This window comes from Phasianus colchicus, chromosome 7 (assembly GCF_987193195.1).
Source record: "Phasianus colchicus chromosome 7, bPhaCol1.hap1.1, whole genome shotgun sequence".
Lineage (NCBI taxonomy): Eukaryota > Metazoa > Chordata > Aves > Galliformes > Phasianidae > Phasianus > Phasianus colchicus.
The window spans coordinates 1,058,321-1,080,559 of NC_143442.1; the positions used below are offsets into that span (position 1 = coordinate 1,058,321).

The following is a 22,239-nucleotide window of genomic DNA, read 5'->3' on the forward strand; positions in this document are numbered from 1 at the left end:
GATGGGAGGACTTGGGATCAAATACCCCCTGCTGTCACTTGGCCTCCATACAGCCTGCTCTGCTCTGCTGCAGAACATGCAGTGTTTTCTTTGACAGGTAGATGAAATTAAAGAGTAAAACTCCAGGAGGTTTAAACATTTCGGTAGCTAAAATACCTGCTGTGGTGTAACACAACTTAAAACCTGTATGTATAGCCTGTGTAAGCCACCAGCTGTACTGAGGTGGTGCACTGGTGGCCTTAGTGGTCAGCATCTCAGCTCAAGAGAGGCACATGAAGGTGTTGCTGCCCTACAGTCATAGAACCACAGAGTGGTTGGGACCTTAAAGCCCATCCAGTTCCAACCCCCTGCCATGGACAGGGCTGACCCATTGTGGGCTCTGTCCTCTCCCCTTCTCCTGGAGTGCAGTGGCCCCTGTGCTCCATCCACTTTGTTTTATTCATTTTCACACTTTAAAATCACACGTATCCCAGCTGCCTGAGGCTGGCTATTAGCGTATTAAGGCTATTGCTGTCATTTTTGCATTTCACCCCATGCAGGTGACAAAAGGGAAAGGCTAGGAGCTCTAGCAGAAGCACAGCAAGCCAGCTGTTTAACAATAAATACCAATTAGGTGGGCAAAGCCTTTATTTTCTGCATAATAAGCCATCGAGTTTGGCATTCACTAAAGCCAGCAGCTACCTGGCACTGTGCATGGCACTGCCCACTGTGGGCTGCAGCCATGCCCCAGGATGCAGAAAGGTGTGTGGGTGTTGTGTGGGTGTCCTCTGCATCTCTCTCACCTCCTCCTTCATGAAGGTCCCCTGGGAGGTGCGTGTGTGAAGCCAAAAAGTGAGTCCTGCGTTGGAAGAATGATGGGAGGAATTTTTGCCATGGAAGCAGGAGGAGATGTGAGTGGGACTGTGGGCACCTCAGCCCAAAGATCAGCCCTGCAGCCTGCGGGGCACAGAGCTTAGGTGCTCAGACATTGCTCATCTTGGGTTAATTATTTTCTATGCAGGGCTAATTAGTTCAAGCTGAGTGCTGTGCTAACACACCTGTATTGCTTCTACAGGTAGAGGAGGCGTGCCTGGACAGAGGTCAACTGTAATTCCTTTTTGTACTCCAGATTCAATCGAAGTTCATGTCTGGGGTCGCTCTGAGCCCAGAATAAAATTCAGGACAGTTCTTACTTCGTGTCACTTGGTTCTTATCTCCCTAATCTCAAACTTCAATGTTTGCCCAGCAGAAACAGCAGCGATTCCGAGAGGAACGGTGCTTCTGTGGGAGATGGGGGGAATTTTACTTTTAATCTTGGCTGCAGTAGGAGAAAGCAGTGCAACATTAATCTCTTACTAAGACATAACGAAGGCATGTATAGGTGCTGAATGGATGTTTTATGCGAAAATTGTTTAGCAGGGGGTGGGCTGATATAGCAGAATTGTGCTTCTGTGCACTGACCTGCAGCGGGTGCTGGGCGACTTCCTTCGTGCAGTCTTTCTTCCCAAAGTATTTCCCCTGTCAAGCAGTGATAAAGCAAACGTCTCAATGATGGAATTTGCTATTTTAGATTTTTAACGTGTTTTGAATATTCAGATGCAGATGGACAGTGCATGATGGGAAGTGCATGGTGGTTAAGCATGGCTGTGTGCTGCAAAGCGCCAGGACCCCACGGCGCAGAGGTGGACCATCTCTTCTTTGGACAAACTGTGTGAGTTGGCACTGCTTTTCTGTAATAGGAGAAAATAACAATTCTTGTGTCATTATAACTTTTTTAGACGTTTACTGGCGCGAACTTTCCAAGAGATATCCTACTTTCTAATGACAAAGCATGCTTTATAAATATTTCTTGTAGTGCTCATGGAAGAGATGGACCATGGTTCCACATCTGGTATCCTGTTTACACTAAAAGTAAATACAGAAATATTTCCATCTGGGTAAAACTAAAACCATTTGATCCATAGCAATATAGCATCGCTCTGAAAAATTTAAATAATAATAAATGCTGCTTGCTGAACAACGTTCTGAAGGTGCTGCCAGCGTTCTCCTAGCAGTTAATAAAGTAGTCACAAATGATTCTGCCCACTTTTGTCCCAAAGAGGATCATATTTAATGCTCCATTTAATTTGCTCAAATGTCAGGGAACATCAAAAGGGGAAATTTATTGTATTAGTCACTGAAAGAGATATAATAGGAGCATCATGCTATCTAAAGATGATTAATAAAAATAGCTATTGATTTTGCAAAGTCAATAACTCCAGCTGTTCAAGTGCTGGCGTGGGGCAGTGGCAGGGACTGGCTGAGTTGCTGGGCACCGTGCATCCACCCATGGGCTCTCAGCTCTGCACTTCTCTGCACCTGCATTGCATTGCATTTCAGCTGCAGTCACATTGCTCTGCTTGGTGCAAGGACTCACTTGGTGCTGTCACCGACCCGCTGCAAAGCTGCAGGCTGGGCTGGCTGAATGCAGCACCAGAAAGGGGAGGCCATAGGAAAGAAGGAAAGGGATGCTTCAAAAACCAGACCCTACAATCACTTCTTTTTCTTGGCTTTGTGTTTCCAGCATTGTGCACAGAAACGTTCCTGAGACTTTCAGGCCTCATTTTGGGGCAGCAGGTATTGAGAGAGCAGAACAGTCCCCTACCTCCCACTGTAAAGGATGAACTGTTGTGAATCACAGCTTCTACCATCTGAGCAGCTGCTGTAGGGCAGAGCTGTAGGATCCCCAGCCATTCCCAACAGAATTTCTTACAGGTGGCCGAGGCAGGCTGCTGCACTCTTCTCCCAGTGCCATAAGCCTCAAGCTTTTTCTAATACTTCTTAAGAGACCTAAAATAAGTCAGTATTTGGCAATGGAAAGTGGAAAACTCAGGCTGATCTCAACGCTTCCTTTTCTGTTTATTTTCTCAGCAAGGCCAGATGTCACGGTGCTAATTTCTCTTAGGTTAATGATGGGGAAAAATGAAGATGCTAGCTTAAATTTTAAAAATATTACTATGGCTGTATTATTTCTACATTTTCCTCCTAAGTGAAGTTGAGCTTCCTTTGCAACAACATCCATTGTGGATTTGCAGATAGCACAGTTACCTGCACCTTTTGGTTGGGGAAAAAGCCATCTGTAATTAAATGCTAAAAGCCCCCCGGTGGCTGTGACCTGGCTTTAATTACAACTGGGTGAGCCATCTGAGCCTACAAACAGGTGGGCTGAGTTACCCATCACCTGAAGCATTTCCCTGGAGGTGGTCCTCTAGCAGCCCTTTGGCTAGCAGCAGCAGTAGTTGTGTTCTACACAGAAGGAGGTGCGTGCGTTGTCCTGCCTTGCCCAGAAGGTAAGATGGAACTGGTTTCTCTATGTTTCTTTGATTTCTGATGGGAATTTTCCTTGTGTTCTTCCACAAAGCACTGTTGTTCTTCAGCTCTCTCCAGGTCTTAAATCTGTCTGTAAGAAGCAGGCAAGATGCTCCAAGCCTGTACCTTGCCTTTCTAGGCTGCTGGAGTTGTACTGTATCACTTTCCTGACGTGGCTCATGTTTTTCCAGGTTGAGCTGTTGTTGTTTTCTGTGCCTTCAGGTTTTTAAGGGTTTTCTTCTTGAGAATCTCACTTATTACAAGGATCAGATGTTGCTAGTGCTCGCTAGCGGTAGTGAGTTTGGTATTAATCTGTGCAGTGAAACCCTATTGAACCACCTTGGGTTGGAAGGGGTCCTGAAGCCCATCCATAAAGCCACGGGCAGGGTTGCCATGCAGTAGAACAAGCTGCCTTTCTGAAAATTTGATTATGCCCCATCTGCTGAGCTGAGGAGTTTTGGGCCGCCCTGGAGCATCCGTATGCATGGGAAGCAGGCAGGGGGTGGCACTGGGGTGCCCTGCTGAGATGAGGATGGCAGCAGGATGGAGATGGTGGCCATTACAGCAGGGAGGAGGTAATGTCCTGCACCCGCATTAGTCGCGGTGGGTGCAGGAGCGCGGCAGCCTCTGAGGCAGGCACCCGAGGAGACCTCATCTGGTGGGAATGGAGACATTAGTGAGCGCGTTCCTTTGTGAGAGTGTTCTTATCTCAGACCTTGCATATGTACCGTGGGCTTCTGCGGTGCCTCTGATAAGTAGTGCTCCTTGTTTCATTGAATGGCGGAGTAAATAGTCACATAAAACCCATATAATTTGCTGGCTAGTAAGTTAAAGCCCCAGGCAGTCTTATCACTTCTTTTGTCATGTCCCTTACACTTCTAGGGCAATTCTGTGTCAAATTGCTCTACATTTTGCACCCTGACCCAGGGAGAGTGGAAACCTGCACAAAACTTCCCATCTTCTCTTTTTTCTTCTTCCCTTCCCATTTTGTGCCTTATGAAGCGAACTATTCTCCCCATTGCGGAGAGCTCAATGTCTGCACAGCAGTGCTGTGAGCACATCATTTCACCGGGGCTCATCTGTGCCATCAAAGTACAAAGGAAAAACATCAGTGTTTGGCTAACTTTAAAAGTGAAGGTATTAATTATTGAGCAGGAGAGACCTTACCTTAATGCCGACGCTCGGGCAGTGCCATATTTATCTTGAAGCACCTCAGAGCAAAGGACCCGAGAGGAAGACGGTTACCTTTGCAACCATATTTATCATGTAAATAGCTCAGAAAAGGATACTGCCAGTTACGTCTTTAAAATACAAAAATGCATGCATTTCACTATTTTGTAAATGCCAGAGAGATGCAGCATCCGTTAGAGTTAACGGTGCGGCACTTTTGTGTTCAGTAGCATGAATCATTAATCATGAGGCAGGCCATATTCTTGTACTGCTTCTGCTTTCATTACTTGGCCTAATTAAACAGTTCTCTGAACTGGAATCTCAGATTCCTCTGTTACAGATTATCATTAATTATGGTGAAAGTGCTCAGAGATGTTGGACTCAATTATATTCTGCTCAACTCTGGCACTGTGTGATTCATTGCACAGCCTGCTCTGCAGATGTACTCTTTTCTTATCTTGCACTCCCACTTTTGTAAATTGGGCTCTGCCAGCCAACAAACTAAGAGTTATGTGCTGCGTTTTCATTAAAAACGTGTTGGAGAAGCACACACCAATTAAGGGTTCTGCATCCTGCCCTATTTGCGAGGAGGCGAGCGCCAGGTTTGGGAGGCAGAGCTGAGTGGAGCAGCTATGCTCCCTCATGCTATTGGCAGTGCACCCTCCTGGCTGCAGGATGGGCCCCGTGCCCACTGCCCCAACCTGGAGCCACCAGGGCTGTGGGCACTGGGCTTCTCCAGGGCAGCGCTGGTGATCTCAGTGCTGTTGGCAGTCTGGCACAGAGAAAGTGTTACTGAGACTCATCCAAAGAGTAATGATGGTACAGACCAGCAGTGTAATGTATAGCCAGGCTTTGCATGTCTCACTTCCACCAGGTAGATGGTGGCCATCCAATAAATGGACAGGTGAAATAAGCCTATGGTTTTGATTATTGGTGATGAATGTTGGCGATGATGAGCGTCAGTACTTAAAAAACAGGGTCTAAAATGCATCGCTGTTGCAAAGGATGCTTATTTTTCTATTTATTTTTACTTGTATGAGTCAGACTCCTGGAAGTCAAGAGTTGCAGCAGCCAGCTGTGCTCCATGGGTATCTGCAGAGCAGTGTTGCCATCAGTGAAGTCCCGTTGCGTTGTGCAGTAATGTGTTATGGTGGAAGTGATGCAGCTTGACTCCTGGATGCGGGATGGGAGCAGCTGTGTGTGTTCCACCCTGCAGGTGCCCCTGGGGGTCTTTGGGGATGGGATCTGCCCTGATTTGCTCAGTGCCTGCAGTGCTCTGACGTGCAGCACTTTGGGTGCAGCATGGAAAAGCCACCCCTCGTGCTTTCCTCTACAGCTCCTGCACTAACACCCAGTGCTCTGTCCTAGAGCTCAGCTGTTCATGAAGTCAAATAGATTGCCAGCAAAATTGCTTATCCTGCTCATACATTGCCGACACGTGGGTAAGTATGGATTGCAGGTTAACATGGCTCACTTGAGAGAGCCTCGGCTGGGAGAACTTCACTGTTCAGCTTGCAGAGAATTGATATTCATCATCAGCTTTACACTGAGCATGAGGTGTGTTTGCACTGATACACAATTAGCTAAATTCACCTGTCATAAAGGGGCTTGTTTCTCAGTGCCCAAAGCGTTGCGTGCAGGTAGGTTGAGGCAGAGTTACTGATGGAGTTGTTTGGGGAACAGCAGGCTTTGCTCTGACTGCATGGACAGACACAGGTGTGGGACAGAGGGGTCCTGCGTGGAGCCCCCCCCATGCAGCCACCTTCCTCCTCCTCCTCCTCCCTGCAGAGCTGCGTGGCGTGGTGACCGCTGTGTGTTTGTGGCTCCGGGTCCTTACAGAACATCCCCCTTTGTTCTGGTGCAGCTGAATCAGAGCGAAGCCCCAGAAGTTCTAAACGGAGCTCTCGGGCACTGCTTTTCTGCTGTAGTTGTGGGTTTTAATATATATGAAAATCAGTCTTCGTGTATCTTTGCATATGTGCCTTTTGTAATAGAATTTTGACAGATGGTGAGAGCGATAATTCAAGCTCCACGCTATAGAAAGCCTTGCCTTGACTCGCGCTCCCCAAACTTGCTTTCAGCTGCTTCTGCATTTTATTTTTTAAATATAGACGTGTTTTTCCCTTAGTCTGCTTTTGTTTTTGTTTTCAGCGTCGCTACCAAACATTCCCACCCCGATTCCCCCATACACACTGCAGCGAGCTCAGATTTCTTTGTTATCAGCCCTACTCGGCGCATAATGCTGGTGACTTTGCTATTCTGCATGTGTCCTTATTAAAAACAAACATGCAGCCCCGTCCCTGTTTTCACTGCTGACAATGCTGACAAGGATTCCGACAAATTCCTGCTCTCTCGGGGTGCTGGGGAAGCGCGACCAGGAAGCAGTTTGCTCTGCCGGCAGCTCCAGACAGGCTGCTCATTGAAAATGTAATACACTGCTGCCATGTCACAGGTCAGCTGGCAAATGGCAATCTGAATTTTAAAAGGAATATGAATAAAATTCTGTTTTATTTTGAAAATGAACTTTGTGCCCTCCATCATGAATCCAATATATGTCTTAATCTTCTCTGCTCTTGAAGCCTGCGGCTCCTGGCGGAGTCCTTTGACTCCTGAACCTAATAAGGAAATAGGTTGTTTTCTCATCCTCGTCTCATTTTTAGAGGGGCTGAAACAAACAGTCCCTATTTCAAATGTAATTGGCAAAGCATAAAAACATGTGTGTTATAATTTTAGCTTTACGGCGGAGCCCGACGCGGGGATGTTTTGTTTTAAAATTTGATTAAGATGCGATACGTCTGGAAATACGCTGTCAGGATCTGCTGCCCGAATTCACTGGCAGCTCTGGTCCATGCGTACCTGTGGGAGCCTGGCTGGGGATGGGAGAGCCTGGAGCTGTGTATCTAACCTGTGCCCTGTGTGCTGCCGTGTGGGCAGAGCCCTGTGCTGGCATTGCATTGCTGTGGGGAGGATGGCTATCGTGGGGCTGTTACTGGCATTTGGGTGGTGAGGCAGTGGAACAGGTTGCCCAAGGAGGCTGTGGATGCCCCATCCCTGCAGGCATTCAAGGCCAGGCTGGATGTGGCTCTGGGCAGCCTGGGCTGCTGGTTGGCGACCTGCACACAGCAGGAGGTTGGGACTGGATGAGCACTGTGGGCCTTTGCAACCCAGGCCATTGTAGGATTTGGTGTTTTCTTGCAGGGTGTTGTCCCAGATGCTTGCTAGGCAGTCTGTAGGGTGTGGAGGTGTGTATTTGTATGTTTATGTCCTACAGCTGTTGGTCAAGGCTTGGCTGCAGGAACGTGACTGGAGCCATGGGGAGATGTTTGGTTGGGCGCACACTGAGATGCACACAGTGAGTTCTGGGCATTTCTGCTCAAACTGCAGGGGAAAAAATCCCCAGCTTGGAAATGTTTCTGTATGTGTGTGTGTGTATATATATATACATCATGTATACATGCATATATCTGGGAGATAAGCATATCTGAATATATGTGCTCAGCCACCTCCGTGGAGCTCCCCAAGCCCTGCTCACTGCTGACTTCTGGCACAGTGCAGCATTGCTGCCAGAGGAGTTAGTGATTTAGGAAATGATCCAATGCCACCAAATAAGCTCCCAGGAACCAATCGATGTCTTCTATCTCACCTCAGAAGCCAAACTTGCAGCGTTCCCTGAGTTTTATCTCTGTGAAAAGGGCTTGCTGTCATAGAGCAGAATGGTGCACATGCATTCAGCCGTGGCACTGGCTGTGTCTGACATGGGGGAGAAAGAGCAGCTCCAGGCAGCCCTCGCACCTGATGCACAGCATTTGCTTGAGTGCTTAGTTGCTCTGAGCTGCAGCAAGCTTCCTACATGCGGCTGCACCTGGATCCAGATCTCAGTGCAGTTCAGAGCTGGGCTGATCCCTAGAGAGGCTGCACCCACACTGCTACCCAGAGGTGTCCTGTCCTGCATCCCCTCAGTGTCCCCACATTGCCACCCAAAGGTGCCCTATCCTGCATTGCCCACTGACATTGCTCCCAATGGAGCCTCAGTGAGCTGCTCCTTGCACACAGTATTGATCTAGATGATTGGAGGTAGGATTCTTATCATTGAATAAAAAATTGAAATAATACTTTAAAAGCTCAAACAATTTAGAACCATTAAAAGAAAGCTCATCTTCACTTTCTGGATCCTGCAGTGCAGCCCCCAGGGAAGGTTGAGGTGTCATTCCTGATCTGTGCAGGCAGCACATCCCTGCCAGCCCTCCAGTGCAGCCTAAAGGTACCAAAAGATGGATGCAGGGCCTGTCTCAGTGCTTTCAAGATTTTTATAAACACCTCACCAGGGTTTTTAACTCTGAGAAACCTGAGTAGTTGAGCTTCTTACCCCTTATAGGCTGAATGTGAGGGCTTGAGCAATTTTAATCCACTGATCTTATGGTGAGACTTGGCAGAGATGGGGGTGGATGGGGGTTCATTACACTACTTTAGCTTCTGCTCTACCACGAAAATGTGGCAGGTGGAAAGTCAGCCTTCAGCATTTCCCTGCTGCTGTGACCAGGATTGGTGTTCTTAAAAAAAGAAAAGAGAGAAGAAAAAGAAAGCAAGCAACTTATTGTAGGAACCTGGAGGGATGTCTGTGGGGTTTGAGGTGGATGCAGATGGAATTTTTGGGGCAAGCAGCAATGATCAGGGCTAAGCAGGTTGTTGTTGCCCTGGAGATGGCTGGGGTGGCCACAGGCACATGTGGGACAGAGTGGGCTATCAGGACACCCAGAGCCTTGGGGAAGAGCAGTGAGTGAAGACTGCTGGCACACAGGCATCTTTGGAACGTGGCTGTGAGTCTATGTACTATATAGCTAAGAAGTTTTCAGGAATATTAATATTTCTTTCTTAGGATGTCCCCACTTCCAGGGTGTCTGGGGCTTAGCATGCCTGACTTCAGCAGCTGCTGGGCAGCCTCCCTTTGGGCAACGGGAGGGTATTTCATTCTAGTCAAGTCTGGGATTTTTTGTCCAGCAGAGACACTAATTGGATAAGAGTTTGTACCTGGAGTGGGCACGTAATGGTGCTTTTCTTGAGTGATAAATTACCTTTGCATTATCAGAAATGCAACAGTTATGGCATCTGAGAATCTGCTCTGTGATACATGGCCCCAGCACGGGTGTGAGCACTGCTGCAGTGGGGCTGTGCCTTGAGACATTTCCTTTTGCTGCAGAAGGAAACCATAGGGCAGCGAAAAGGAACAATTAAAAAAAGAAATTACTTCTTTTGTTGTTCGTTTGCAGAGCATGTGTTTTCTAGTTGGAAATTACAAAGGGAATTCTCTGAGATCAGCTGGAGTTTCCAGTGTGCCTTTGGCAACACAAGGGTTATGGCTGTAACGTATTCAGGAGTGATGTAAAACATGGAAACCTCCGTACCTGACATGCCAGGAGAAGGTCAGGTATTTGGGGGCTGGGGAGTGTCCCTGGGCTGTGAAGCACAGCAATTATTTCATTACCCATCCACCTCTCATTTAGAACCAGCTCCTGTTTGTGTTTGATTGCTGTTCTGATAATGATGATGTTGAGAATTGCTGTGATGAGAAATTGCAATCAGCTAAATAGCAGCCGAGGTTCCCCAAGGGATGGGGCCTTATATAATCCCACACAGGATTGTTTGGGGCAGGTTCCTCTTTGTCTGGGGGAAGTGGGTGGTACCCCTGGGTACGTGAGTGGGGTTATGGCACGGGATGGCAATCCTGCTTGCAGGGTAGGCAGCTCAGGGCTTGCTGCATCTTTCTGTCACTGATATATCAGCATTTTGGCATGTGTGTTGGAAGTGTTGATCTGCCTGGGCGTGGGAAGGCCCTGCAGAGGATCAGGACAGGCTGATGCTGGGCTGAGGGCAATGGGGTGAAGTTGAACATGAGCAAGTGCTGGGTCCTGCACTTCGGCCACAACAACCCCATGCAGCACTGCAGGTGTGGGGCAGTGGCTGGAAAGGCTGCGTGGAGGAAAAGGATCTGGGGGTGTTTGTGGATGGCTGCTGATTGTGAGCCAGCACTGTGCCCAGGTGGCCAAGAAGGCCAACAGCATCCTGGCACAGCTGCCCAGGGAGTGAGGTGAGGGGGGTGGTCACCATCCCTGGGAGTGTTCCAGAGCTGTGAGCAGGGGCATGGTGGGGTGGGGTTGGGGATTCTAGGGGGTCTTTTCAAGCTTTAATGATTCTGTGGTTCTGCAATACTGAAGCACACTGTTGTGCCACCGGCCCTTTGGCCACCTGTGGTCAGGTCCTGGGCTGGGGACATCTCCATGCCTCGTGGTGTGGAAGCAGCAACAGTGCAGATCGACCTGCCAGCACACAGCCCTCCTATGGCTGCTACAGACTGCTGGGTGTTGCCATAGCAATGCTGGCACTGGACACTCTTTGCTAAAATTCTTCCTTAAATGCACCGTTTTGCTGGGTGCACCAACCATGTGGTGCCCTGCGTGGCACTGCTCCTCGCTGGGGATGGGGACACGGGCGCTGCTCAGGCTACAAAAACTGGAGAATCTTTGAGAAAGCAGAATTGACTTTTTTTAGTAATTATTAAAAATCTAGTTTCAGTAGTGAATGAAATTAAAGCCAAGTTCTAAGAAAGAACTGCTCGCAGGTACTATTTAATAGTTACCTTTCAGTAATTACTTTCCTGCCCAGTGACTGGAGAGGTCGGTGTGTGAGATACTTGGGGCGCACACGCTGTGTGCTGCTGGAGGGAGACAATTGAAGATGAGACGTGGAAAAAACATCCACAATTTTGGGGATGCAAGAGGGTGCCACCATCCCTGGGGGTGTCCCAGAGCCATGGGGATGTGGCACTGAGGGATGCGGGCAGGGTGGTTTGATTGGGGTCTTAGAGGTCTTCTCCAGCCTTAATGGTCCTGTGAACCTACAATGCCATGCTCCAAGAGAGCACTCGATGTGGGAGCCCAGGGCTCATTTTGCATTGGGGTCTTACAGATGAGATGGTGCAAAAACACTTTAAAACCACAGTGCTACAGTTTGTAGAAGGGAGAAATAAGTCCTGTGCTTCCTGCTGCTTCCCTCTGTTTCTTCACCTTTCCTACATGGTTTCTACTTTTGTTATGACTTCAATTCCTACTCCTTATAAAATATATGTAACACTCAAAAGCGATGTGAGAAATCTGCCTGGCGGTAAGTGGAAGCATCCTTGGGAGAGAATTCCTACTAAAACAGAGATGGGAGCCAGTGCTGTATATCTTATACATTTTGCATGTTTTGTGACATCCTTTCATCCAGACAGCAGAGGAAATTCGGAGCAGGAAACAGGTCTGGAAAGGACCGTGTACAGTCTGAGTTAAATACTCACAGGAACTTCAGCCAAGTGAGACACATTCATTATAACAGAAGTATCTGAAATTACATGGGAAACAGCTGCCACAATTGGCAGATTATGGTTCAAGTACTTGTAAATTTTTATGATTCTGAAATGTATATATTTTTTTTTCAAGCATAAGGAAAGCATCTCATTAGGTTTAGAGTATAGCAGCGGCTTGGAAAGCCTGTTTGGCTGTACCTAATGGTAGAGCCAAAAAGGAAACCTCATGGGGTGGGAGCAGACCCAGCCCCATGGTGACCCTTTGGGATCAGTCCCTGCCCCCTGCTTGTGGGATGTGAGCATCCTCCCCCCACGGCAGAATTAGCATGGCAGAGATTAATCCGAGCCCCTCAAACCTACAGGGATTCATTAACTGCAGGCTTAGAATTATCTTCCAGGTTAAACAAAAGAATTAGATTTCTCATCTATCTCTACAGATTGCAGATTATCTCAGTAATATTTTTTTCCCTATGCTTTCCTGTAACTAAAAATCTCTGAAAATAATTTCTGGAACACTACGCAGAGTTAGCGAGAGCGCCGGTCTTAAATAAAGATATTACACTTAATTAAGCATTATGCCCACGGGGCCGAGCACGCCAGGTTCAGCTGAGAAATCTCAGGTTATGTGAATTTATCATTGGATGTAATGGCTGGAGCAACTTCTAGGATCAGGGCTGTGGGCTGCGAGGGTATCTGAGGCATTTTAAGAGTGAGAAATACCGATGCAACGTAAGGTTGTGGTGATGCTCGGCTGAAAGAGCTGTGAGAATGCACGGATGAAGTCGGAAATGTTCCCTTCATCCTCAGCAGAATAATAGGATTCTTACTTGAAAATGGATATATATGTTTTTTTCCATGATGCGAAATTAGGCTTTGATTGTGTGGGGATGTAAATAGAGAGAGCCACTTTTCTGGAGCCTGCTATTTATCTTTCTAAAAAGAAAAAAAAAAAAAAAGAAAAAAATTCCCCTAAAGTTTGACTGACACTAATTTCCTGAACAAGATACCCTAGAAACTCCAGTTTATCTCATAAAATCATAACAGACAGGGTTTGTGATGTCCCCTCTGCAAGATTCTTTATTCTGTCAGTTTATAGCATTTGAGATGACGGAGGGAGATGCGCCGCGCTCATATGCCAGCGAGGAGAACAGAACCTGTCACCAGCAGTGTAATGTGCTGTGTATTATCACTCAGACTGATCCGGGGGCCCGGAGACTGTCATCTTTTTAGACTGTACAAGTCAACACAAATAAAACTGAGGAGGCAAATGATAATGTCTGAGATAGATCCAGGCTCATTCTAGCCATTACTTTTTATTCAAACCTTAGAGATGACATGATGTGAAAAATGAGCCTGTGTCTAGTTCAGTGCCCATTAGTGTGTGAGCACATTATCTTCCACTTTTCACATTGAATCTCTCTGTACATACTATGGCAGCTCTATCTATGCAGCCCGTCAGGTTTCGGGGGCTGTGAGCACCTTTTCCTGCTTAACGTATAGCAAATATTGCCCCTCAAATGATGTATTGCCATGCTTTGGGCCATGCTTCTTCAGGAACGAGCCTTTAAGTACCCCTCATGTGTTGGTTTTCCTCCTTCCCATGGAAGAGATGTGAACGTCCTGCTCTCATGGGCTGGGGATGGGATTGCTGTGAGCAGTGGCTGAGTCCCACCACGTGCCCAAACCAACCTGTGCTTGTGCCAGTGGTGTCCCCAAGCCTGCTGCACACAGCAGCCCCTCCTGCATTGCCCTCCTGCACTGCGCACTGCTGCCTTCCCAAACACCAGGAGAAACATGAATGGCTTTCCTCAGGAGGTTTTAGCACAGTTGCCAGTGCTATCAGTACCCAAGTAAAATTCCTATTACTCTCCTGTATAACCTTTAATTACCCCCACCACCCCAAAAATATTCCTCAATTACCTTCCGGGCAGAATTATGCATATTTTTAAAGTTCTCCTAGGGATATAACACTAAACGTTGGGTTGTTATGGTTCAGTGGTTTAAATTACAGTGTACTTAATTAAAACAGCGTAAAAAGCTGTCAGTATTCCATATAATTTGAAAGACTTTGATTAGGGATTTTTTTATTATTATTTTTTTTTTTTTTTTACTGTTACAGCATACTTAGCTTTCCCATTGCACTACCGTTTGCTGGCTCCTTGCTTTGGAGTGATGCATCATCTCCTGGCACTACAGAAGCATGCAGCAAATGTGAGCTCCTAGCAAAAGAAGGCGAGGAGCACCAATATTTCTGTCCCTGTGCTTTGAGGGGGGGGAGGAGAGGGGGGATGCAAAGTCTTAGGTTAGCTCTTCTGCTGCTTGTGTGCTGTGTCCACATGTGTGCTGTGCAGTGGGACCATTGGCTCAGCACAGGCTGATGACAGCCCCGATTACAGTGAAATGTTGCGCTGGGAGATTAGCAGTACGCTTAAGGATTCTTTTTATGTAATGCATGTTTAGTTAAAAACCAACGGTTTGACAGTGCCTACGTTTTTATCGAGCCTTTTTATTACAGCCACACATGAGACCGTAACTGTGAACAGGAAAATCTTGTTTAGCCACAGGCTAAACATCGAAGCGCTGAGATATGGATGAACTTAAAATCCTGTTTCGCTTTTTAGATTATAGGACTGAGCAAATATTTCTTTAAAATACAGTTAGAGAAAAGCATGTGACCAAGACTCACCATGGTTTTTGTTGGTTTTGTTTCCAGTTCAGGGAGTTTTCAAACCTATTTGCTTGCTGGAGATGTGCAGATGCATTCATGCTTGCTTGAAAAATTATCCCGTTTTTAAGTAATGACTTGCTGGTAATTGTTATCTCCGTCTAACTCAGGCTCAACCACATAAATGTGCTCTGATCCACCAGGCCTGACCCTTCCAACAAAACTGGATTATTTCCTCTTTATGATGTGGCAAAAATATGGTATGCTGGAAAAATAAGAGAAGGAAAAGGGTGAGGGCTGGGCATCAGCTGTCCCAGCGATGCACTAGTAGTGACAGTGAGCTGACAGTACAGCCTTGAGAGTAACAGCGAGAGAAACAAACTCTTTGCTGGCTATTTTTGGCAAAATATTTATCAGAATACATGTTCTGTGTTTATTTTATCCTGCGAAATCGTAGAAGAGTTGGATTGGATGGGACATCAAAGGTCAAAGAGCCACGGAACGGTTGGGTTGGAAGAGACCTCAAAGATCACCCACTTCCAACCCATAATATATTTTTTCCTTTTTTTTTTTTTTTTTTGTCCTCCAATCAGCACTGAACTAAGGCTGTAGTCATGGAGGTGCCATATCCTGCCTAAGCCCTGGGTCTTCCATCAGTTTCCACCATTGAAGCAATGCGGTGGGGATGTCTGGGTTTCGCTCTGCGAGGGTGCAAGGGCTCCCATTGCAGCAGGAGCAATGAGGGACGTTGGCATGCAGATAGGGAAAGCGTGAGAAAGCTTCCTGGCCCTTGGCTGAAGATGTGCTGGAGCAAAAGGGCAGATGCTCCAGCGATGCTAACAATGAATGGCTGCGTTCCCACCACTGGGAGAGTTTATCACTGCAACCCAAACAAAACATTCAGGAGCAAATTATCGCCATGCGGTTAAATCTTGCTTAAAAATGTGTTAACAAAAGAGAAAAACATGTAGTCCTATGATCCAAAATCAATGCACAGATGATGAATCTTGAAAAGATTCTGGTGAAATGAGGCAGCTCATGTAATTATGGTTGTATGTTTACTGACACTTCAAGCACCTTGCGTCGCTGGGGATGGGAGAAACAGTTTTGCCATCAGAGACTTAATGTGTAGAAGGGTGGTCACCTGTTCTAAAAGGTCTAATTGCCTGGGCTGATTCTCCCTTTAAAGTAATTTATATTGCTGAAAGGATGACTCCCTTAGGGGTATATTCTTTGAAACTGTTGCTAACGGAGAAAAGATTTTTTTCCATCATTCAAGTGGAGAAATTCTGCCCCTTCCCTGGCTGCAGCTGCCCTGCCCTGCCTGGAACCCTCTGCCCCATGGAGAACCCCTGGGCACAGAGCAGCCATGAGATGGGGTGAGGGCCTGGCAGCGCTGCTGGGAGCTGCACCACGCCGGCAGCAGACGCTCTGCAGTGAATCTTAATTAGGCATATGCAGATAGCTCAAAATCTGCTCAAGATGGATTATCTGAATGAATACTAGTAAATTATCCTTTTATTATCCTTTTAGTGTCCGCTGGGGAGATCGGATTGGATAGCAGGCGTCTGATACTTTTACTCTCTCGAACTGGAATAGGAAAGGAGAAAAGTGATGAGAAAATGGCACGCAGGGCACTTGGAGTCTGCAGCAGAAGGAGGGGAGGAGGCTGCAGGCTGCAGTTGTGGATGACAGGCTGTGCCTCTGGCACCTAAGAACGCACCTGAGTGGTTTGGAAGCTGTGCTTTGGAAGGGATGTTCTAGAGGTGCCCCACCATGGTGCCAACTCAGGAGTTATTGTACTGCAAAGGCAACAGTCCCTGGAGGTATTCAAGGCCAGGCAGTGTGGGGCCATGGGAAACCTCATCTGGTGCCTGAAATAGTGATTGGCAACCTTGAGGCAGCGCTGTTGGAACAAGATGGTCTTTGAGGTCCATTCCAACCCAAGCCATTCTATGGTTCTGTGAATGGCAGAGTGCAAAGGAGGTTTTGGTCTGTTGTTTGGGCATCAAACATCTTGAACTCAGGTTGTATTAATGTACCACATGCGGAGCCAGTTAATGATGCCCAAGGAGTCGCAGAGGTGCTGCCACAGTTTTGTTAATGTGTAGGGTGATGCTGGGAAACCCTTCAGCAGCCTGGGCTGTGTGGTGTCTTCCTCCCATCCTAAATCTGGAGAATAATCCTTAGGGCAAGCCCAAGGGATTTTGCTCAGAAGCATTTAAATACGTGACATGCTAAAAGTAGGGTAAGATGCTGCTTTCTTTCTTCCAAAAGAAAACTCCATATGGTCCCCGTGGGAGACAGTGGAGTCTCGCAGCAGGATGGGAACGTCTCACTCCCAAAGTGATAGGAGCTTCAGTGTATCCGAATTCTTGTCTTATAGCCCCAACAATCGGGAGAAAAAGATTTTTCCCAACTGCCCATGTAAAAATTAGGAGGCTGGGGGAGGAAGGTGCAATTTTGGCTTTCTCATTTATCTATATGCGAATTCAGTAGCCACAAATCTAACATCCAGCACGTTTCCTGCTGGCAATTTTTGGTGCCCTGCTCAAAGGCATCGTGGCTTGTAAAACACAACGCAAGCGCCCTTTATATTTGTTTTGATTGTATTCTTTTTCTTTTATTGATCATGTTTCACAGCCAGCATGTGCCAGAGCAGGAGCTTCTCCCTCTGGTTTGCTTGTTGGAGCTCACCATGCTGGAGATGCTTGGCACCAAGGTGTGGCTGCCCATAGGTGATGCCTGGTATTGTTAGTCGTCTTAGATAGCAGTAGCAGTGCTGTGTGCTCAGTGGTGATTTCTAGGTGCTGTTCTCCTTACCTCATTTATAATTAGCAAGGTGTTAATGTCTCTTCCTATATTCCTTCTATAAGCAAACAAAGAAGGGTAGGCTGCAAGCATTCTTACGTCCACATAAAAAAATGACTACAAAATGCCTGACTTCTGCTCCACAACAACCCCTGCGCTCTTTTGCTCTCACTCTTTCCTCCAGCCCTAGCATCTAACAGGCCTTTTCAAGTATGGCTTGAATTTTGAGTGCATTTCCGAGCCTTTTATTCCATCATAATTTATTTGCTCAGCCCCTCGGTGAGCTCGGCACAGCGGTCAGCACAGCTGCTGGAATTCAGCTCCCCAACGTCCAGCCGCGCCAGGCAGGGCGAATTCCTTCACAGACTATTTATCCAGATTGCTAATTCCCTGCACAGATGGCTCTGCATAAGACTGTGTGGGAGAAGAGTGGCTTTTTAAGCCAATTAAATAGAAACCTTGTCCAAGAAGGATTTTCGAAATGCTTATGCATGTGAATTCATGACGTATTGTACTGTGTATTCTGGCAGAGCTACTTCTCTCAATAGGAAGAGATGGAGTGATGTGCAGAATTTCCTCGGGTTGTTAAAGTCATTTCTGATTTAAAAGAAAAAAAAAAAAGGAGGGGAAGGGGGAGAAAAGAAAAATCTCAGAAAAGATCTTCCCATTTGGCTGTAGTTTTTGTATTTTAGTATATTGTGTACATTTTATATGGGATGAAAATCTATTGTAATTTCTATCAATTAATTCTCGCTGTCAAGCTCGTCAGTGTGCCTCTCAGTACGTAAAGCAGTGTATGATTTGTAATACAACAGATGAGAGGAGGCGAGACCCAGAGAGCAGGGTATTAAATAACATTCAAAGGGGGAAATACTAGCTAATTACATTAATACTTCTTTATTATTACTGCAGCATTTGGGCTCAGTAATCCAAAAAGCTGCAGTAAAAACCTACCCAGTTCAAGGAAGAGAAGCCAGCACATCAGAACCATCCCTGTTATATGCTTTATATTGATAGCAGTGGTTGAATATGGGAAGAACAATGAGGGTCAGTGTGTTATATACTGTAAGCCTTGATTTTCATCCCATTAAATTAACTTTGACTACACCACAACTGACTATATTAGATAGAATTAAGTTCCAGGAAAATAATTTTAGGATTTCAAGCTCAGACAGAAACTTCTGTAAGAACATCTGCAATGCTGCCAAGAGGTAAATGAGAGAACAGCATTTGCAGAACTAAGCTGACCCAGACAAATCATCTCCCAGCTGGATGGCTTCACCCTAAGGTGCTGCAATTGTGTTGGGTTCAGGAACATTGCTCTGAATAATCCATGGTTTCCTTGGTCATAGAAGACCATAAACACTCTAAGAAACAACTTAGAGCACCACAAAAACTCTGAGCAGGAACAAGGAGTGCTGGGCTGTGGTTAAGCTAGGGATTAAACTGAGCACTTGTGGATGTGTATCTGTTACAGAAGTGGCATAAACTGCTCTAAGTGCTGCATTCCACCTTGCAATCCTCATCTCCTGTCTGGAAGATGGGATACTTTCCATCAGGCCTTGCTTGAACACTGAACGAGACCCTCTCCACGCTGACCCATCTGTTCCTGATGTATCTGATGCTGCGTGGTTAAAATGCACTACAGGTCTATGGGGTTGGTATGACTCTAAAAGCCAGTGTGTAATGGTCTGGTGAAGTTCTGTGTGGCTATGAACAGATGCTGGCTAATGTCTGTTCTTCTTATTCACCATTTTCCTTTTGCTTTTCCTTCATTCCCCTGTCCTTTCATCTTTTCATCCTGTATCTGTCTTAGCCAAAGGAATGTACATTCTCTAGAGAGTCCCAAAATAATAATTTAAATAGAATCATAATAATACAGTGAATAATAAGGATGGAACTAATTGGTTGTTTAGAACAGTTTACCAAGAAGATGTATCATAGGAAAGCTAACAAGAGTCCTCTTATTTGCATTGAAAATCTGTATCCTATGTCACTACTGCAGTAGGAGATCTGGAATTAGCAGATTTATGGAAAAAGCTTTTAATATCTGTTCCTTTGAGTATGATGTCAGCACAGTGATGTGTGGAGTAATCTGGCAGATTCCTTTTTGCAGGTGTTTTTAAGCAGATTTAGGCTTACGAGGAGCAGCCCCCACAGGAATCAATTCCTACAAGATATATGTGAACACAAGTGAAGTCAATGATGCATGTGTGTGTTTTGTAAAGTAAATATCTGAGACATTAAATAACTTTTATGTTTCAAGCCTTGTGGAAAAAGTCAGCTTTTCACTAGGCAGGTTTATGTGAAGATTCAATGAGTTCATTGAATCTTAGAGTGGACTGTGTTAGAAAGGAACCTTAAAGTCCATCCTGTTCCTACTCCCTCGTCATTGCCCCCATCCCAAGGATGTGTGGGAAACCATCCAGCCTGGTTTGGAGCCCTCCAAGGGATGAGCAACCACACTTCTCTGGGCAGCCTGGCCATGGCAGCTGGCTCCAGGCCCAACAGTGAGAGCATCCATCCCATAAATCCTTGTGCCTTCCTTTGAGGAAGCCAGTTCCTTTACTGGAGCAGCTGCCCAGAGAGGCTGCAGATGCCCCGTCCCTGGAGGTGTTCAAGGCCAGATTGGATGGGGCCCTGGGCAGTCTGGTCTAGCATTAGGTGGGAAGGTTGGTGGCCCTGCATGTGGCAGGGGGGTGGGAGATTCATGATCCTTGAGGTCCCTTCCAACCCTAGCAATTCTGTGATTCTGCTGCAGGACACAGTCCTATAAGATCTGCTCCATGCTCCAATGCTGCTCTGGTCCGTTTTTTTCCCTGTGGCAGGTCAAAGGCAGCCCTTGGCTTGCTCTCAGGGATTTTCTCCCGTCATTGTAGCATCTATCATTCCTCATTTGGGCTCAGCTACCACTTCTGGGAAATCCTTGAGTCTGTAAATGCAGAGGATGCCTTTTGCAATGGATTGTGCACATCCTTTCATTGCCTTTCTTTCTCTCTTTTTTTTTTCCTAAAAGTTTTCGAGGTTAACATGCATTCTGCCCTGAGAATAAAGACTTCTTTCTTTCTTTCTTCCCCTTCCTAGCTCATGCTGTGGATTTGTGTGGTAAATGTCAATGCCTCAGTAGACTGGTGGAGATGTAGGAAAGGGAGGACTGCATGAAGGCCTGTTCACCTGGAGCTGTTGGTTGCAGTGATTAGGAATTGGTAGCCTTTCTGGGCAGCTATTGACCATCTCACTCAGCTGTTTCCCCCTCTGCAGGGTTCTGGCCGTGCTCAGGACACTGTTGGGATTGCCAAGGTATTGTGTAGAGGGGCCCAGCTGCCTCTGGCCCATCTCATTAGGGTTTGGGTGAAGGGTCAGCACAGCCTGCCCATCTCTGCCTGGTCTGACAGGAGCAGCTCAGCACTCACCTTGGGTTGTCATCCCTCGCTTTCTCAGCACCCTGCATTACACATGCATGTGCTGCACCATCATTTACAGCTGCAATGAGAAGGAACCAGATCAGATGAGTCTTCGGGAACAGGGAAGGCATAGGACAAACACAAAAATTAAAACACTTGGGAATAAGGTAAATACTGAGAGTAAGAAGTGGGAATGAGGCAAATATTGGATTAAGACAAATGCTGCTGCAGATTCCAATGTCAATTCTGACAGAGATAGTGAAGTTTGGGGTGTGTTGACAATTGAAGATGAAGGGCTAAGACAGGAGGCAAAAAATCTTTCGGACTTCGGTTCTGTGTCGTTATTATTTGACTCAGCTGACCTATATTACTCAGATATAACCAAATAAACTTAAACATGAGCAGTGTGCTTGAATACATGACACTACAGCAAATTAACTTGTCTTTTTTACAACCAGAACCTGGCAGATGTGGTAATCTTTGCCTCTCATCTGGATGCTCCAGGAGTTTTACTTATAATTCATTATACCAGAACATCTTCCAAATATTCAAAATCCTTTTATATGATAACTAGATTAATAATCTGTTTAGTGGAATGGAAAGCATGGGCACAGTATGTAAGACGTATGAGGAGAAAGTCTGTAAAGTCTGTTTGTTGAAGTGTCAAATGCTTAGAAACGTGTGCAGAAAGTTGATGGTCTGCTTCGTGAAAGGGTTATGAGAACACCTCTGAAAAGCCCCAGTTCATCACTGGGCGAGACCAGAGTTTGTGAATCTCGTTCACCTGGGCCATTTTAATTTGTCTTTTGCAGAAGCACGTTGAATTTGGCCAAAGTCATACTCCACAGTTTTTGGTTAGTATGGAAAAGAATGGTCGTTCTTGAGGAAATCGAGTGCCCAGAACTGGAAGTGTGACTTTGCTCTTTGGGTGGAGAATTATTTGCAGCACTGTTATCATACAACTCATGCTGCAGGAAGGGCAAACTGACAGTTCTTTGGGAGCGGATTGTACAGCTGCTTTGCAGCTTAAATACTAAGGTCTGTTTTAAAGGCGATCTTGCTGTTCGGGCTGGCTGGAGCTAGCTGCAGCTCTGCTGGTGGAAACCCACCCTAGCTCATACCTGAACCCCAGCAAAGCCCTCACAATTCTCCTCAGCTGCATGGCTGGATGGGATTAAGTGAAACGGGCGTTATGGATGGATGGGATTACATTTGGGAACCGGCGAATCCGTGAGGTGCCATAAGGCTTAGGGCCTCCCCTGGGCAGAGGAAATCACTTTCATAAATCTGATATTTGTACCAGTCGTTTGGGAAAAGAAAGGGTGACTAATGTGCTTTGTATCAGGGTGTGGGGAGGCAAGGCTGAGAGATACTAAGGAGAAACAAAATAATAGGAAAATAAAGGCAACGTTATCGACATTTTTAAATCGGAAGCACTACGTATACTCTTTCTTCTCATTGTTTTTAAATGAAGAATGAATATGATAGGAATATTCCTATGCAGGAGTGATACCTGAACA

General features: G+C 46.2%; 1 long non-coding RNA gene across 1 annotated transcript; it reads left to right on the forward strand.

Moving 5' to 3' along the window:
* Window positions 1-3,256: 3,256 nt before the first annotated feature.
* Window positions 3,257-6,826, forward strand: LOC149917165 (uncharacterized). Its single transcript, XR_016467966.1, has 3 exons — window positions 3,257-3,308; window positions 5,834-5,939; window positions 6,649-6,826. It is a non-coding gene; the product is annotated as an uncharacterized LOC149917165 (long non-coding RNA).
* Window positions 6,827-22,239: the final 15,413 nt, after the last annotated feature.